The 19,853-nt window shown below is 45.4% G+C and overlaps 1 protein-coding gene across 5 annotated transcripts in view; it reads left to right on the top strand.

Moving 5' to 3' along the window:
* Positions 1–19,853, top strand: part of U2SURP (U2 snRNP associated SURP domain containing) — a 1,877,492-nt gene that overhangs the window by 571,033 nt on the left and 1,286,606 nt on the right. The window lies entirely within an intron of this gene.

The raw sequence follows: 19,853 nt of genomic DNA, 5'->3' as shown, positions 1-19,853 counted from the left end.
CCATACTTTCCCACCGTCTTTCCAGAAAGGAAATGGCACTGTTTAGTTGTCATCCTAGTGAACCAGACAAAGCAACTTGCTGCACAGCTATCCATTAAACCAAAAATAAACACAGCCCAATGAATGGCTGGGCACTTCTGCATGTAGCTAACCCTCACTGTATGCTCCTTTGATGCTGATAGTTATTTTCCCTGTGTGTACTGGCCTGACCTCTAATCAACAGCTCTGTGTTTGGCACTCAAACTTCTTTTTTGAGGTTTCCGCTTCTTGGCTCTCCATTTTGTGGCCCGCATTCAGGGCTTTAGGCACCACCTCCAATTTTTCTATTACAGTCCCACTCAGCTATGTTTGGAGTGCTATGGAGTCATTCTTGGCACGTGTGTACTCTGAATTGGTCTCTTTCACCCTTTCGTTCACTAGTAAGCAGATGGGGACATATTCTCAAGCATTGTCTTCAAATGGCTTTTGGTGACTTCATAACCCACAAGAGACTGGTAAAATTCAGATTTCCTTTTTTCATGATTTACATACACCGTAGGCTGTTCACTCATCCTCTAAGGTGCAATCCTGTGTTTTTGGGAGAGGTGAGTGCGTGAAGAGAAGGCTGAGTTAGACCTCTGGAGTGTATGCTCTTTCCTCATAGTCTAAAGAGAACAATCTCAAGGCCTAAACCCAGTTGACAAACTGAGTGGCCCTCTGCGCTTACTACAAGGGATATTATTGTGGTGCCACTTTAGCATTCTAACTTTTGACCTTAATGCTGATGTCTTCAGGAAGGTGGCTAGCCTCCCTGCAGGACCTGTGTATGTACCTAGGAACTTGTTACAGTGTTAAGAAAGATTTGAGCTGTAGGTGACTCCAAGCCCACCATTGGTATTGAACTGCACCATTCAAACAGACAGCCTCCGGCCATCACATCTGTACAGCAACAGACACTATTCGGCATGGCTGTTGACTGGAACCAGACAGTCTGAGCTCCCACAGCCAGCCACAAGCACATACCACCTCTTAGTCCAGGGAAAGCAGAGTCTTTTGCCCAGGAAAAGGCTAACCATATATACCAAATCCATCCCAGAGAGGATGGGGAAGGAGAACAAAATACAAGATGGCCAAAGGACAAACGATAATCTGATGGCAGAGCCTCTTTTAGCGTATTTGGTACTCTAACATGCAAATGTGCCTGCAAGAATGTAATGAACCACAGTAGGACATCTCTGCTTCCACCAGCCCGGCTTGGACACATCATGCAAGTAAATCCGAAGTTATAGGGACTCGAAGTGCCCTGTCCGTACCTCACTATAAGGTGACGTGTGCAGTGTAAATCAAACAAGTAATATCACAATGGAGAACAGAGTTCTTCTGCACTGACAGTCGTAGGGACTGATCAGTGCATCCAAACAGTTGCAAGGCAAGTGAAGTAAAAAGACTTCACTTGCCTCCAAAGGTCAGGACAGGTTCAAAATAACAGCAAACGGTTTGGAGTGGGGAGGTTCTTCCATATATATCTAGAGAGGGAAAGCAGCAAAAAGAAAATAGTTTCTAGTGACGGATGTACAACCACTGACCTTAATGGAGGGTTAGCACACCCGACATGAAGGGGATGATAAACCTCTCTGAACAAGTAACATGGATAGAGCAACCATGTTGAACTCTTAGAGCATGCTGGTAACATTCTGATATACTGAAAAATATATATTTTAATTGTTACTCATATAGATCTTTAGCAGGACTAATACGTACTTAACACACAATAAACAGCAGTAAAAAATACCTAGTATGTTATAAAAACAGTAAAGGTCTAAAGGACTCTCCTCGTCCTACTGCCAATATGTGGGCCCACTATCTCAGCCACCCATCAAAACTTATCAGGCACGGTGGGGGTAGTCAAAGGGACCACATAACACACGACAGCAGGTTCAATCTCCTTCGGGCCTTGTTAAGCTTTAAGTATTATTTTGGGAATTCTAGGGTCACTTTTTGGGGCCCTGTTAGCGAAGACTTGCTGCTTTCCTCTCATACACTTCTATGTGACGCCCTTTCTTTTTGCTTTGTTTTAAACCCTGTCCTGACTTTTGGGAGGTAAGTGAAGCCTTGTGATTTACTTCCCTTGCCCTTTTGCTCATTCGCATGGGAAACTGATCAGCCAGTAAGAATATGAGTACTGAGAGTCTCTCTTTGTGAATTTCTTGTATTGTTATAATTGCACACGACCTTAAAGTAAAGTGTGGTTAGAATACTTTGTATCCTTATCTTTTCTATAATTGCTTTTTTGGTTACTTTTATAATGTGCCTTATTCAAGCTGCTGGCAACAGTTATTTTTGTAACAATTTTCTCGTGAATGTATGCTTTTACCGCAAATGGCTACTAAAGGGAACTACCACCATAAAATGGCTCTACAACACGGTTTTCACTTGTCCTTTGGGCATACTGTTCTTTGGCATTATTCCTGGCTGCTCAGGTCAGGAAATGCCATATTTGGAATAATCTTTCTCTGGGAAAGTACACATCCAGGCTACTAAATGCTTGTTACTGGGTAGATGTTGTGGTCAGTGGATATCCACGATTTGCTAGGCATTGCCAGTTTGAATGGTGCAGAGCCTTAGCCTTGGTGAGCTTGGGCAAGCCCCCATCCCAAACCTTGGATAAAAGGAGGGCTCATGCAGCCATTCGACAGCCAAGACCCCTACGAAGAAGAGCAACCCAGCAATAATCCGTTGCCGACTCCATTGCTGTCCTGGTAAAGCCCTGCTCTTATACCTGATCTCAAGAAGATCCTTGCTGGTGCTTCGACCCATGTACCAACCAGTCTTGACCACTGCTCGAGAAACCATGCCTTACAAACCTTCAGAAGTGTCCCTGGACTAATCTGTGGATTGACAGGCTCTCTCATGTGTAACATCACTCGAGCAATTACCATTCTGAGTGCATCCTTGCAAGTTTATGGTTCTTCAACTTGTGTAATGAGACGCCTGCTCCTGCATCTTCAGCCTTCTTGAATCAAAAGAAGTCCTGGACTTGTTCCTTTTCTCATCCATTGAAGCTCGTCTGTAACCGCCTATTGGTGGTGACCGCCATTGCAAATTGCCTTCATCGCTCCCTGGAGGTGCCCTGAGGTGGTCTGCTCCACAGAAGTCTTCACATTGTTTGTTTGGGTGTTCAGCTGAAGGTTGTCTGGAACTGATTCCTAAACACTGCGACCAACTGAAACGAATTACTGCATCCGAAATTGACCTCTGCACTGCAACCCCTGGGCCTTCCTCCACAGGACCAAGCACAGAAGAATGTGTCTCCGACAAATTCTGGAACCCCACCAGTGACCTCTGGTGAAACCTGAGTCAGTGGGGAGGGTGGTAAGTTATTGTACCTGTTGTCTGTCCCTCTCTGTCCTCCATAGGGTTACATAAGTGTAAAGTCCTGTCTCTAAATCACTCTTTCCTCACTTTGATCGATGGAGGCCTGGTCAAGGATCCCTACCTAGGCCTATCCTAATGTCTGGGATTGAGTGAATTGACTTACATAAACTTTACCTAACTTTTTGACTCTTAATCGTAACCATTGGCATTATCAATCTCCTAATAAACCTACCTGCGGAGTGTAACTTTGGAACTGGGACCTTTGGGTACATGACCCCAACCCATCGTAGGGTTGGACTCCACTTATTGGGTTTCACTGGTTATTGAATGAAATGCCTTCTTATATCTCCTAAGGGTGAATGCATAGATCTATTTTGGCAATATTTGACTAGATGTTTTAATTGCTTAGTGTGTTGTTTAATGCCCTAATTAATTATTGTATATTTTTTCTTCTGAACTGTGTAATTGGAATTATTGATGGTGTTTTGTGTGGACTCATAGTAGCCCTCGGGCACTTACATCCGTCCTGAAACTAAGCCTTGCCGCGCTTGTACCCACCTTGATTGGGTTTGGCTAAAATCTGTGTCTCCCTGTTCACCGTAATAGGGTGGCCTCCCGTTAGACTGGATTTCTGCACTTTTGCCTGGTGGACAGATGTGTAGGAGGCCACACTAGTTAGTGAACCTGGAAACTCTGGGAGCTATAGTCAGAACCAATCGAGGTTGTATGGAGAGTGGCCAATGCTAAGTCTCAGAAGAGGTGAGTGGGGTTAGGGGTCCAGAAAGAGTCACAACACACTGAGCAATCGAGGATTACACTTAGACAAGTAGCTATAAAAATACTATTTATGGCCAAGCAAACACTATAAAAACTGAGCTGCGGGGGTAAGGGTACGGGAGTTTGCCCCAAGTTGAAGCCTCCAAAGCAGGAAGCACCTTTTGTGGCCATGCCCCCCTCTACATTTCTGTCCTGGCCTCCCCCCGCAGGGTGAAGCCTGCTGGGGTGAGAATGCACAAGTTTGGCGTCCTGCAGTGAGTTTGGCGTCCTGCAGTGAGTTTGGCGTCCTGCAGTGAGTTTGGTAGACGCAGGAGCGGGGCTTATCTTTGGCCGATTTAGAACTGCATACAGGATACAGGATTTCACCAGCACCCAAGATAAATGATCAAGCAATGGGAGACCAGGTGAGAAGCTGCAAATGTAACTTGAATCCTGACTCAAATGAATTTCAGCAACAGGATTCCTCCCTTCCGGAACTGCAATCGCACCCTTTAAGGGGGAAGAGCATGTAAGCGCAGAGTGAAAAATCCTGATAGTTAAGCGGCAGATGGTGTTTGATGCAATACACCCAGGTTCTGAAAGCTGCGCTGAAAAGCGACCTCCACTGAGTCCCACGAGAATTACGGGGGAGGCCTATTCACTGATCCAAGAAATAATTCAATTCCTGGGTACTAATCATGTGGTTAGTGGGTGGTAATACCACGAGTACAAAGGCAAGGGAACACCATGATGTGAGCAATGGTATGCGCAGCAGAGTGGCAACCTGCGATCCAGAGTAGATTGCCCATGAAACCAGAGATAATGAGGCCGTAGAAAATACTGAAGGCCCGTTTCAGGGTCGCTTCTGCAAACCACAAATGCCGTCGTTTTGGGGTAGAGGTGACTGAGGGGGATAACGGACCTGTGGCCACCCTAACCCCCCTAGCTCTTAGGATGGGGTAGAGGGCGGCATTGGAGGACTTGTAACTGTTCAGGCTCAAGAAGTACTGAGCTAAATGAGCAAATGCAAAAGTGTCCAGTTACCATTTACAATTATATTGCTCCCACTACCTTTGTCACGGATATAAACAGCATAGTACCGGAGCTTGCCTTAGAGCTGGCACTTATAGCTCATGACTGTACAATTGGCGGACCCTTGAATTTGCCACTGGGAGGAGGGGCACTAATAAGGAAAACCTCAAAAAGAGATCAGAAAAACCCAATACTCCTGCAGACGAAGGATAGCATGACTCTAATCCCATGGGGGCATAATTCAAACTCAAACCTGCTGGAACTATAACCAGAATCAAATGGGCCCCACCACCAACAGACTTAATGGAATTTGAACGTAGAGAACCCAAACAAAGTCCTGTTAAAGCCATTGCTCCCATCGCTGGTCCTTGTCCCAAAGGACCATAACCAAAAGAGGAACCAGACAGAAAATTATTTTCTGCCCGAGCGCTATCCATTTATGTACTCCAACATTGCTTGATCGATCCACCCAGCATTTTTCTGGCCCAGTTGCTGAGGTGGCACCTGCACCTTGCGGATGCAAATGCAATGCCATTTACGCTGGAATTTAGGGATGTAAAGAGGTTCCTAATGGTTCTTATTGATGACCAGTGGCAAGGGGGAACACTAGGGGGACACCCATTGGGGCTGGCAGGTGCCACTGGACCCAACTCACTTGCTGAGGTATTGGCTCATTGCAGTTTGGATACCCTCACAAGCAGTGCCTTAAGTGGCACTACAAATAGAGCCGGGGCCTGAAGACCCCCTAACAACGGGGGCCTTCAGGGCCCGTTGGGCCACGCCCCCTTGACGCGCCCCGGCTCAATGGGCTACTGGCACCCCTGCTAGGCAGCCTTTTGTAGAGATTAGCACCCTCTCCCCAATGGAGGAGAGGGTGCTGATCTCTGCATTTATTTTGTATAGGCTTGCCTGGCAGGGGACAGCGCCTCGCCTATTCAGCCTTAATGGTGGCGCTGTCCCTCGCCAGCTGGGGAGGGGCGGCGTCACCATTATGGCTGAAAGGGTGAGGCCACTGGAAGCAGAGGCCTTTTTCCTAAAGACTGTAACTCCCGCGAATCCGCGGGAGCTTCAGTATTTAGAATGCAAGGCCTCTGCTTCCAGCGGCCTCACTTTTTCTCCATAATGGTGGCGCCGGCCCACGTGCATCACTTGATTAAAGGGATGCCTCGCAGGTGCGGCGCCACCATTATGGCTAAAAGGCATTTTTTTCTGAAGCCTTAAGCTCTCGCTCACGAGCGAGAGCTTCAGGCTGTAGAAAAAAATGCCTTTTTGTGTAGTGGCCGGGGCTGCCAGGGGAGATTAGTGGGCCCCAGCAGGGCCCCGCCTCAAAACGAAATTTCGGAGTCTGCCGGGGCCCAGCCCCAGCATGCCCCGGCCCACTTAAAGCCCTGCTCACAAGTACAACAATCTCAAGCGTAATGGGGTCTGGGTCCACTTGTGTAAGCAGAGATATTAATGGCTCTGATGGTAACATGAATCCCCATGTGTATTCGGCCCCAAATGACTGGACAGCCCTGATCCTAAATCCACTGAATTCAGATGTGCAGCAGTCTAAGCAGCCTATATCCAGGGGAGTAGATGAGGGACCTGGAGTAAAAATGTTACACAAGCCAGCTTGGGGGGTGCCTGGCACGTAGTTCAAACCTATGGCACTTATTCTGCCTGCCTTAGAGCCAGCAGTGTGCAGTTTGGACAGGGCCAAAGGAGAGGTGTGGTATACTTTTACCAAGTCCCTAAATTACTCTCAAGCCTGCAAGAACCCAGGGAGAACTTGATAAAGAAGTCTGCATTGGCTTCGTACTCTACGGGGTTGCCTTTTTGTATGTAGCAAGGCTATCTGGAATTGTACTAGATTATACCATCAGGGGGAGAGCACCCATGATTCCATTCAAGTAGAATTCCGAGACCAAAGGTCCTGGGCATTAACAGAAAAAGCTCACCACTACCCAACGCAACAATTCTCATCAGTCCCCATCTTTATCACAACTTCGTTTGCCCGGTTGCAATAACGCCCCGCAATTCTGTGCCATCTGGAGACAAACGCTGCACCACTGGGGTCCCGGCCCATGGGGAATCAGAAAGTGAAAGGGACATAGGACCTGCATGAGTTTGGTGGACGATGGCCATTGGTGGAATGCTGGGATAATTGTGAAGGTGACTTAACAAAGACTGGAGGATGTATTCATTACTATATTCTTCATTATTTTGTTTGTTTCTGTTCTGGTCTAATTTATCTAGTATGTACTTTCATGGCCTTATGGCTGAATAAAGTTGATTGATTGAATGAATGAATGGATAAATATTACTATAGGCAAGTAATAATATCACACAACACCAGATAAAAGATGCATATAAACAATCAATGCAAGTCAGCATAACATGACCAAATCACCCCAATACCTGAAAGGGAAAGGATATTAAGCAATTATTACCAACAGTCCACAGGGATTCAACCCTGACTTATAGAAGCCCAGCCCTAAGTTGTCTGGGGCCTTGTGCCCAAAAGTTGAAAAAATTTTAGAGGAGTTTAGGAAGCTGGAAAAAGTTAGGAGGACGGTCCTGTGGAGGCGATGAAGGTCCCATAGGTTAGGTAAAGACGTATACTAGTGAATAAGACTATTCCTTTTCCTTATGTGTTGATTCAGCTACTTCTCTATTTTTATCTGGAATCAGACACTTTTGATTCCCTTTGTGCACATTCCAGATGCCTTTAGTTTCTCATCCTCTACTAATTTGTTCTTTTCCAAACGGGGAAGTAGCAGTTGCCCTTAGTTCCTTGAAAAATGGCAAGGCTGCTGGTCCTGATTTAAGCCCTGGTGATCTTTTTAAAGATGAGGTGGTAATTTGGGTTCCAGTGTTATACAAAATCTTCAGTGCTATTTTGAGAAGCGGCCAGAACCCTGAGGCTTTCCGCATTGCCACAATTTTGGCAGTTTACAAAAAGGGAGGAAAGGATTTACCAACTAATTAGCTTCCCATCTCCTAATTATCTTCCCATCTCCCTTTTGGATAGTGCTCACAAACTTTTGTGTTAAATTAATCCTAACTCACCTGCAGTAATGGGTTGAGCGTGAAAATATTATCAGTAATATCCAGGCCGGATTTACGGTTACTCGGGGCACTATTGACCAATGTTTTATAGTTTATGTGCTCATTTAGAAGTAATGTTGAAGAAAATGCACTTATGTGGTCTTTGCCCCTACGGAATTGATCTCTATAATAAGATCTGTATATACTGCTAACAAAGCGAGAGTTTGTTATGGGCCAGGTGGCGAGCAGACTAAAGCTTTTGACGGGAATATTGGTGTTAGACAGGGCTGTGCCCTGGCGTCCCTCTTGTTCAACATCTACATTCAGGAGATTATTGATGCTTTATCATAGGGGTGTCAGGATTCCCAGAGGATGGATGCAGACAAATATTCCGCCTTATTTTATGCGGACGATGCTGCCCTACTAGCTACCACTACACAGGGATTAAGAAAGGCTATATCTAGATTTACCACCAAATGTAATTTACCTGGACCTCAATCTGAATTTGGCTAAATCTAGAGTAATGACATTTAAATCCCCATTTGCAAAAAAGAAAACACTATTTTTAAGAGTGTATAATATGACCACTGAGCAGGTCTCTAATTTTGATTATCTTCGGGTGCATTACCATGAATCTGGAGGGTGGGGGGCACAGATATCCAAATCTACTATTAGATTTGAGAAATTTAGTGGCAGTATTCTATCCTTTTTATGTCCGCATGGCAATGGTGTTATTTCACCTGCACAGGATTTGCTTTACAAACTAGTACTGCCAGCCTCATTATATGGTTCAGAACTATGGGTCTGTGCTAAAACACACAAGCTGAATACATATGAAAATACTTTCTTAAGGAAACTGTTGCTCCGTCCTAAAAGTACGCCAACTGCCCTGCTCAATTTGGCGCCTGCCTGTGTTCCAGTAGAGGTTCAACTATCTGCTAAACCAGTTCTCTGCTGGATTACAGTTTGGCCTACTGAAGACCTAGACAAACAGTGATGCCCTAGTCCATATTATGAGTCTCGATGGAGGGAAGAGCCTAAGTTGGTTTTCACATGTAAAAGTCAATGCTTTCCTATTTTGATAGGTCTGATTTATGGAATAATCCACAAGATTTTTTGGTTCAGGAAAGAAAGCGTTTAAAACGGACTGTAAAAATTAGAGCCTACGAGTCATTGCTCGTTGACGCTGCCAAATTGAAATTGGGACCGGACTATTTGGAATTTAAGATGGAGTCTGATATTAAAGACTACTTGGACACAATCTAGCCTTCATTTTGAGAAGTCTTTATATCTGCAGTTTAGACTGGGCATTTTGCCCGTAGCGTCCTTTGTCAACTTGGAGGAATTCTGACTCTGCCATATGTCCGCTATGCAAGTCTACAATTGAAGCATCAGTGAATTTTTTGTTAACATGTCGGAAAACTACCTGGCTGAGACGTTTGTATCTTAGACCAATTTTACAGGATGCAGGCATCCGCCATGTTGGGCCAGCTTTGCTGTTCTTAAAGAAGTGTCTGCATCCACTATGACCTATGCAATCGCTTGTTCTAATCACAGGGAGTGGATACAGCACAACAGGGCTTTGAAACAAGAGTCTAATAGCCTAGTAGCCATTTGTTAATAGGGTGTGACTGTGATTTTATCTGTCTTTATTGTCTTTTCTCTACGATTACACACGATTCTTGTTATTTTAAGAACTATTTATGCTCAAAAACCAAAATAAAAGCTGTTTGACTGACAGAATCGCCCACAAGGATGGAGGAAAGGGGACAGGACGTATGAGAAATTAAAGTTACTCACCGTAGTCACTAGAGTACTCATAGTCCATAGTCCCCTTTCCTCCATGCGTCCCACCCAACTTCCCTCGCTAGTATGCCAAGGGCTAATATGTGCTAAGAGTGGACAGGTATCTAAGCGTCCGATGTGTTCAAAGGGGACTGAGGTGAGAAACCGGAGGGCAAGGCGTTCCCACGCCCAAGGCCGGCCCCCAACACGCTATAGAAAAATTTAAAGGGGAAGCATCATTTTTTGCTGCCCAAGTTTCCGTTATAGTTCCCATGTTGGGGGACGCCCACAAGGATGGAAGAAAGTGGACTAGGAGTACTCTAGTCACTAGGATGAGTAACTTTGATTGATTTTGCTAGATCTGTATGGGTGGAAGTATATTTTTTTCTCTTGTTCATCCAGATTTTGGAATGTCCTTCCCCTCGCTTTTAGGTCAACTGCTAATTCGCTAAACTGGTGTAAACCTCTAAAAACCTGTCTTAATCCCATATAAAGTATTCTCCATCTTAACTACTCAGTGCTCATACTTTGCTGGTACTTCATTAAAGCACCAAGATGCTGATGTGTGAATGTCTGTGCTCAATAAATGCAAATAAAATAAATACAGAAAACTTATATTTACTTTATTTTTAACACCCTACACGCCTCATAACACACTAATAGCAAGACAAACAAAAACAACACAAAGAAAGGCACACAGATCAAGGAAGCACAGCAGGGATTACACTAATCTACTCTTTTGAAAAGATAAGGCGTGACAGCTCTTTTGAATTTGTCCAAGCAGGCTATAGTACTTATCGACATAAGGAACTTGTTCCACATCATGGGGGCCCAGGAATCAAAACTGGTTTCCTAAAATTTTTGTAGTTTGATCCAAGGCTGAAATAAGTTGCTGTTTTACATTAGAACCCAAAGCCCTTCTCCAGGGAGAAACCTTCAAGCGCCTTTCCAGCTAAGCATTTGTAGGTCAAAGTGAGGGCGTTATGTTGAATAATATGTTTGACCGGTAGCCAGTGCATGTCACGTCTGGTTTATGTAATATGGTCATGTTTGCCCAGACCTTGAATGGCACGAACAGCTCTGTTCTGAATGCTCTGGAGTTTCTTCAAGTTAGCAGATGAAGTTCCCACAAGTAGACTACTACAATTGTCTAGCTTTGAGTCTGAGATCAGAAGCAATCAAAGCTCTATTCTCCTCTGATAGATATCGGCAAATTTGCCACAATACATTTGTGGTATAGGTGCATACTGGTGCTTGTTAAAGGATAATTGGCCATCAAAATTGACAACCATGGTCTTAACATGAGAGGCCACCAGAATAGAACAGCTAGAGATAATTGGCTGTATCAAGGATCGAGTTTCCCTAGCCTTGCGCCGAGCCAATGATCAATAATTCTGTTTTGTTAGCGTTGAGAGCGAAAGAGTCCAGTGAATGGAAGAGTAGATATTATTGATAGCTATGGAGTCCTGTGCTTAGTCAACTGATAATTCCATTAGAATCTGAGTAACGTCTGCATAGTTAGTGTAGCAGACTTCCATATTATCTAAAAGATCCAACAGTGGCTTAGTGTAAATGTTGAAAAGAGATGGGGAGAGTCACATGCTCTGAGGTACCCCATAAGTAAGGGAGACTGGCGTAGCTTAAAAGTCGCCAACTGCAACCCTTATGAAATGAGGTCCCAGAAAGGAGTTGATCCATGCAGCAGCCCTCAGAACACATCTCTACTTCCATCAGTCTTTACTGAGCAGGGAGTGATCAAAAAGATCCAACAGTAACAACATTGCCGTATTACAATTAACAATCATTCCTGCAATATTGGTCTTAAGGTCCAATAAAGCAGTGTCTGTTTTCTGCATAGCCTGGATTCCTGAATCGCCTAAGAAGAATAAACGCTTCGAAGAATTCCTGAAGTGGTAAATATGCAATCCTATCTAGGATTTTCAGGACAAACTGAACATTTGTGATTGGGCGATAGTAACTACAATTAAGAGATTCAGGTTTAATTTTTTTAAGAGTGGGGTAACCCGTGCCTCCTTGAGAGTATCTTGCACACACATGACTCAGCAAATGAGGTATTAAAAATCCTTGTAATCAAAGGGACCAGGGAATCTTTAATAATGTTTGCAGGCCAAACATCACCTAAACAGGTGGTGGGTTTTAAGTTCTTCTCTATTGACTGAACGTCCATCTGTTATTTGTTTAAGGGTGAACTTTGGTAGATCCGCAGCATGTAACGCCAAAGGAGGATCAATGTGAGCGGCAGCGGGGATGTACCTAATGGAAAAAGTCGATTATTAATCGATTGTTGATGACAGTGGATCCTTCTTGGGAATTAATCCTGAATTGACCGACACCAGCAATTGCTGATCTCAAACTGAAGCATAGATGACTAGTTGCTTTCTAGCTCCCGTAAAGTTGTGAAAAGCTCCCTTGACCCAGACATGGCTTCCAAGATTCTAGCATTGTAGCTAGCCTGTTTAGCAGGGAATATAGCATGCTTGTAATCTGCTACAGCCTTTTTCTATGAAAACCGGGTTGTGGGATCTGGATTTTTTCTCCAAGCACTGTCACTTATTCGCTTCACTTTCCTGAAAGTAATAACTTTGTTGTTAAACCAGGTATTTTTCTTAGCTTTATCTTTAAAGATTTTCATTCACAGCGGAGCCAAAGTGTCAGTGGCTCCCGAATACTCAGACGATATTTAGTAATGAACTCATTGACATTAGCAGTGAAAGTTAGACTAGATAATTTCTGTAATACCTCAGCAGCAACAGCATCCAGTGTCATGTTTTTAAAATTCCAGACATTTGTTCTTTTTAGAGACGGACGAGCTAACGATTGGGTTGTTGGCAACAACTTAAATGATATTAAATGGTGGTCCGACCAAGGACAGGGGTTAGTCACTACGGGTGATGTTATAATATAATGGGTCAGAACCCAATCAAGGGTATTACCATCTGAGTGGCAGATGTGACCTGCTGAGTAAGACTAATTGCCAGTAGGGCGTGTTGGTAAGTGGGGGCGATCGTCCCAGGCTTCTAAGAGGTTCAAGGCGAGGCAGAGGCCGCGAAGCCTGTTGTAGATGTTTGTGAAGGCCTTAGGGGGAAGAGGGGTGTGTTGCCAGAAGTTGCACCATGGGCGAGTTAGTGCATGTGTAGGTATAGGGTGTATTCAGAGTGAAACACCATCTTAGAAATAGGAGCCATATTGAATTTGAGGCCCAACGCTGTGCTGCAGCCAGGACAATAGGCCCAGGCAGCGAACGTGGAAATATGCGTGTGCATGCAGGAATAGGTTGTAACATGGGCAACGGTGAGAAAAACCATAGCCTCAGAGATTCATAAAACCTCCATTGTCTGATATAGCCAGCATTTGTATCCCATGGGGAATGTGCCCTGTAAGGCCCTGAGGGGGCAGAGAGCTCCACCCGAAAAGTTATCCCACGAGAAGGAGGGCACGAGCCTTCAACCTTTCCTAGTCCCAGCGTTAAAATATAGTGGTCAGATGTCCCTGACGTAAAACCCCAGCATTCCAAGGTATCAGCCAGTTTCAGATCACCAACCATAAAACTGTAAGATCACCAATCAATCAGAAAAGATCAGAAAGCAGGGATAGCTTCCCCAACCACTAGGTCATGTGATGTGTGCTGCGAGGTGCCAGTAGGGACAGAGCAAGCAACCTAAAATAGGATACCAGGATAGGGAGCTTTGGAAGGGCGCCAGCATGTCTGGGTTCAAGCTGGGGTTGCAAATCATAGTGACCTCGAAAGTATCCTCCGAGCCCATGTCTGCAGTACCAGGTGTTCATTAGAGTAGAGATAGAGAATGCATTTTTTTCTGCTTATGATTGACCATTAAATGTAGCTCCGCGCCCGATGACGTACCAGAAAGAGCCCATGTGGAAGAAGACTGAGAGAAGAGGCTGGCATCAGTTATGGCGCAGCTAGCCTATGTATAGGGTCGCACAAACCAGCCATTCAGATTTGTAACCTATGTAACTTACGTGACTGACGCTGTGTGCCCTTTTAACATGTTGTTTGTCCTGATTTGGCCAGAGTGCTCTGTGGCAGCAGAGTTCTTTGCTGCCGCGTCTTTATCTTTTGTGGATATAAAACCTGTTCTCCGTGCACGTGGTGTGCTGGGCCTTTTTCTCTAGTGGGGTGCATTTTTTCTGGTGTGAGCATTGATGGGTTTCTCTACATTTTTGGTGACCATGAGGTGTAGCTGCCTTTTCTGCCGAGGCGGAGCCTTCCAGGCTGCTTCTCTGGAGGGGCCACACCTACCTGCAGTGACCAGTCCCAAGCGTGCAATCTGTAGTGGTCTACAGGAGCCGTTTGTTATTTTGGCTTTTTATTTTAGTTTGTTTTGCAATATTAAAATGTTATTTTGTTAGGTGGAGGCCGAGTGAAGGCCTGTGGAAGTAGTGTGGGTGTTGGGGGTGAGGAGTAAGAGAGTGTGCGCAGGGGTGGAAGTGTGGACAGGGAACAACTTCCAAGCAGGAACAAAGGACTGGTAGTGACATTTATGACAAAATTGTGCGCAGAAGAGTTTCTCAGCATAACGATTATCAATATGGGGGTAATGTCTCAGTTGGAGTATATGTACAGTGCATTGCCATTGTATAAGGACAAGATAAGTGTGGTTGCCGAAAACCCGGGGAGGGATATCCCGCCCGTGGCCAGAGCAGGCAACGAATGACAGAGGGACATTAGAACACATGTTCACGTTTCTGGTGTTTAAATACAAGGGTAAACAACTTCAGAAAAGGAAAGAGATTCTAGATCTATGGAAGATGGTAGAGGATGTAGAGGACGCTGATGGGTGCAAACCCCAGTGCGATGATGGTGCCAAAACCAGCGAAGTAAACGCAACAGCGCCAGAGGAAGTGCTGCAGCCCTGGCCTAGAGGAGTGCTGTAACTGCTCACCAACTGCCTAGCCAAGGGATACCCAAACCCAACATATTTGCTGTCACCCACCTCCACCGCACCCCCAAATCGACCGCCATTTAACACTGCTACACCGCGGGATAACAAATCACAGAAGGAGTTAGAGGAATTATTGGAGGCAACACAAGCAGAGTTGGCAAGGTTGAGGGAATTCTGGGACGGGGAGAGAAGACCACGGTGTGATTCGGGTGAGTGGACAGCTGCAGACATTTTGTTTAAAGTAGGTAGCACCGCAATAAAGGATGTATATATTGAGAAGGGGGATAATGGGGATCAAGGACTGGAAAGTGTAGATTATGGGACAGTGAGGTCGGACAGGGATGCAAACAGAGACCTTCGGGAAGGAGAATGGGATACCATGGATGAGCTAGAGGAGGAGGCACAGGATGCACCAGAAATCACACCAAGGGTAGAGAACTTGTGGGGTCCGCAACTACGGAACAGATTCGGGTGGGTAGCAATGGCTAGGAAAAAGGGAAGTGATCGAAGGAAAGCGAAGCAAGGATTTGGCACACAGTTGCCATTATTACATAAAGGCTCTGGGATGGCACATTATGTCCATTGGGCGCAGATGGACAAAAATAACCTGATCAAAGCGATCCTTCCCCTCACTGCGGGGGCTGGGAAATGGATATATGTGTTTGAGAAACAGATGGCTGGGATCTCTTTAACTGTGGGAGACATGAAGGGCATGCTTGTTGCAATTGTGGGATATCATGCTGGGGACATGTGGGTTAAGGCGGGGTATCCAGGAGTGAAGCTAGATGATGATGCGCACAACAAGGCCCCCTTCAACAATATCAGAGCACAAGGGTGGGACGCGCTGCAGCGGGAACATCCCGACAAACCGGATTTACAGTTCATAATGCATTACACTATGGGGGATGATGAATACCCCGCTCAGTATATTTAGAAATTGCAAGCGATGTGTCGAGCGGAGACGGAGACCAGTGGGACCGATCAGTTCCTCTTTTCTATTTTGTTATTAAAACGGGATTGCCCAAAGAGGTTCAGAAGGCACTTGAGAAGATGGTAGGTATTGAAGCAAAGGGGTAGGCCGAGATACAGACTATAAGTATACACCACATTAAATGGATAAAAGAAAGGGAGAAGGAAACGGCACAGAGGTTGCAAGCAGAAGAAACAAAACTGGTAAAGAAAAAGTTGGCAAAAATAGCAGTTGAAGGAGCGGTGGCTACAGTTACTCAGACTGAGCCAGCGGAGCAGATAGCAGCGCTTTGGCAATGAGGAGGAGAGGGGCAATGGAGCGGTGGACCTCAGGCCCAATATTCTGAGTGGCATCAAGGAGGGTCAGCAGCCAGAAAGAGGGAGATTCCAAGGGGTGTAGGGGGTGGAGATGGTTGGGCGTATTTGGAGGGATGGGACCAACCAGACCAAAGATAACATCTGATTACTATTTCAATTGTAATCATTGACTGTTTATTTTACAAAAAACACACACTAAATTGCACAATGACAATTCTATTCATGTAAAATATGGCTCCATAAACCAAAACAACACATCCCTCCATACATACTTCATTCACAACTTCTTCATGCATTCATCATGTTCACAAACGATAGAAAATGATATCTTGTTCATATCACAATGACAGTTTAGGCATTTGTTACTTCAACACTTGATAAATTTACAATGTGCCCCTCTGTCAACATTCAGGGGGTGGGAAAACTGTTTGTCGACATGTTTCGGTTGAGTTATCAGCGTGGGCAAATGATTCCCTCGTATATTGTGTTCAACCTTCTTCAGGACAAGAGAAACAATCGCCAGTTCCGCGTTGTCTCAAAAGGAAATGGGGGTGTGAGGCAAGGAAGCCTTGGGTCTCCTCTGAATCTTTTCAGTGGCTGGCGGACCAATGGAGTGGAATAAATCCCGTCGTGAAAGTTCTCAATTAATAAGCTTCACGTCGTGTGTCTTGATAGGAAAGGTCACTAGCTCCGTAAGGATGGTAAGCTGTGAATTCGAGCAAGAACGTAATACGGAACCTGATTAGGACGCTTCTAAGGTTCCCTGGTGTACTGGCTCAATAGGATAAGAGCTGTCAATTTAAGCAGGAGCGTGGTATGAACGCTCATAGAGTTCCCTGGTGTACTCCGATTAAAGTGGAGTGTCCATTGTGGTTGACGGCGCTACGAGGCTAGTGCTTTCGTGAGCCGTCTCGTAAGCAGGTGAGTCCTTGCGAGCTCCTCCGTAAAAATCTCAATAGTACCCGAGGCGTCAATGCGTGTGCTAAGACGCGGGTAGAAGCGTCCTAATCAGGTTCCGTATTACGTTCCTGCTCGAATTCACAGCTTACCATCCTTACGGAGCTAGTGACCTTTCCTATCAAGACACACAACGTGAAGCTTATTAATTGAGAACTTTCACAACGGGATTTATTCCACTCCATTGGTCCGCCAGCCACTGAAAAGATTCAGAGGAGACCCAAGGCTTCCTTGCCTCACACCCCCATTTCCTTTTGAGACAACGCGGAACTGGCGATTGTTTCTCTTGTCCTGAAGAAGGTTGAACACAATATACGAGGGAATCATTTGCCCACGCTGAGAACTCAACCGAAACATGTCGACAAACAGTTTTCCCACCCCCTGAATGTTGACAGAGGGGCACATTGTAAATTTATCAAGTGTTGAAGTAACAAATGCCTAAACTGTCATTGTGATATGAACAAGATATAATTTTCTATCGTTTGTGAACATGATGAATGCATGAAGAAGTTGTGAATGAAGTATGTATGGAGGGATGTGTTGTTTTGGTTTATGGAGCCATATTTTACATGAATAGAATTGTCATTGTGCAATTTAGTGTGTGTTTTTTGTAAAATAAACAGTCAATGACTACAATTGAAATAGTAATCAGATGTTATCTTTGGTCTGGTTGGTCCAATCTCTCCTATTTTCATTATAAATTGCCTGAAGGACCACAGACAAAAAGCAGGCACCCTTTATATAATTTCTCTTTGGAGGGATGGGGCCAAGAAGGGGAACAGGACCCATTCAGTGCTGGAGCTGCAGTAAGTGGGGGCACTTTGCAAGGTAATGTAGAAGTAGAATGGGAGCGGGATACAATCGCCCTTGAAGGCCCAATACAACAACGGCAGCAGTACTTCCCTGCGCCCCAGATGGCCACTTCCATCCCATACAAAATACAACAGACCTATACACAGTTGCCACCGTGACCCCCACATATGCAATTGCAGGCCCTGTCCGGCACCCCAAACTAGACCACACCAATGAACCAATCTTACCGCCCTGGTGCCCAGAGGCAATGCCGTTCCAAATAGAACGGTGGCCCCATACAGAGGGGTACGTGTCATGGAAGATAACCCTTTCACCTTCCCGGCAACCAACACTTCACCAGCATGGGATCTGGCATGGATTAACATACTCATGAATATTCCCTGTTGTCAGGCTGACAATCGTCAGTAAAAGAAAAAACTTAAAAATGGATTTCTCCTTTAAACCAATCACTTTCCTCTGGGTCATACTGCCCCATCCAATTACCGTCCTCTCCCTAAGCCACTCACCCGGCAGCCATATTCAGATTTGATAAGCACATAAAGTGGCAATATGACCAAGAAGAGTTGCAGAGGGATCTGAGGGAGGGTTTGTATGTGAATCCATTCCAGACCCATGCCGGAGAACAATAGTTACAGGTAACTAACTCAAAGCTTCTCGAGCACAGGGTCTGGCATAGGTTCACATGCTCATGAATAACGAATACATAGCAGTACAACATTACACAACCATGGGAGGTGGCAAGGCTCAACAGAAGCAATAACTCTTACCTCATGAACAGACTCACCTCACGCGAACAGGTTGCGTAGCACTGCTTTGCCGACTCTGGACTCCTTCCTGGAATCCCTGATGACATAGTAGAACTTCGTGAAGGTGTGCGTGGACCTCCACGTAGCAGCTCTGCAGATGTCCACCAGGGGAACACCAGACAGGAACACCGTTATCGCAGCAATCGCTCTGGTGGAGTGGGCTCTCAGACGGCTGGGCAGCAGTCGGTTTGCCAACCAATGACAGTGCGTGATGCAGCCGGTGAGCCTCCTTGAAACGGAAGCCTTGGACAAGGCCTTCCCATGGGTAACAGGACCAAAGTTCATGAACAGTTGTGAAGTCTTCCAAAACCTCTTTGTGCGTGTCAGGTAGAACTTCAGGGCACGAGCAACGTCCAGCGGCTGCAAGGCCCTTTCACCAGGCGACGAAGGCTTCAAGAAAAAAACAGGTTACATCAAAGGCTCGTTGAGGTGGAATTCCAACAGAACCTTCGGCATGAAAGAGGTGTGCGTACACAGCACCCCCCTCAATTTGTGGAAAGTTGGGTATGGTTGCTTGCAGGATAGGGCCTGGATCTCACCTACCCTCCTGGCAGAGGTGATGGCCACTAGGAAAGTGGTTTTCATGAGAGGAATTTGAGAGGGGCACGATTCATAGGCTCAAAGGGAGCCCTCATAAGCCTCATCAGTACCATGTTGAGTTCCCATGCCGGGGCAGGAGCCTTCACTGGCGAGAAAGATCGAAAAAGTCCTTCGAGGAACTCCTTGACAAATCGAGACCAAAGTGAAGATCTTCCTGGAGACCTGGTGTAGCGGGAGATAGCCGCCAGATGTACCTTGATAGAGGTCATGACCCTCAGAGGGGTAATCTTCTGAGACTGGCAACACATAGCTAAAAGCTTCCACTTGTGACTGTAGCATTTCAAAGTCACTAACGACCTGGCCTTGGTGTGGACCTCCCTGCAGTCAGCAGGCAACTCATATCCTCCAAACTCTAGGGCTGGTTACTCAAGCGATATCCCTGGTAAATAAATTCCTCAGGCTGATCGCCTTGCCATCTATATTTCAAAAATATTTTTCTCCATTTTTTTACCTGCATTAAATATCATGATATTAGTTTTAGATGAATTCGGTTTCAGATTAAATTGAT

This window comes from Ambystoma mexicanum, chromosome 10 (genome assembly GCF_040938575.1).
Source record: "Ambystoma mexicanum isolate Mex_15411 chromosome 10, UKY_AmexF1_1, whole genome shotgun sequence".
Taxonomy (NCBI): domain Eukaryota; kingdom Metazoa; phylum Chordata; class Amphibia; order Caudata; family Ambystomatidae; genus Ambystoma; species Ambystoma mexicanum.
This window is presented reverse-complemented; position numbering and strand designations above follow the sequence as displayed.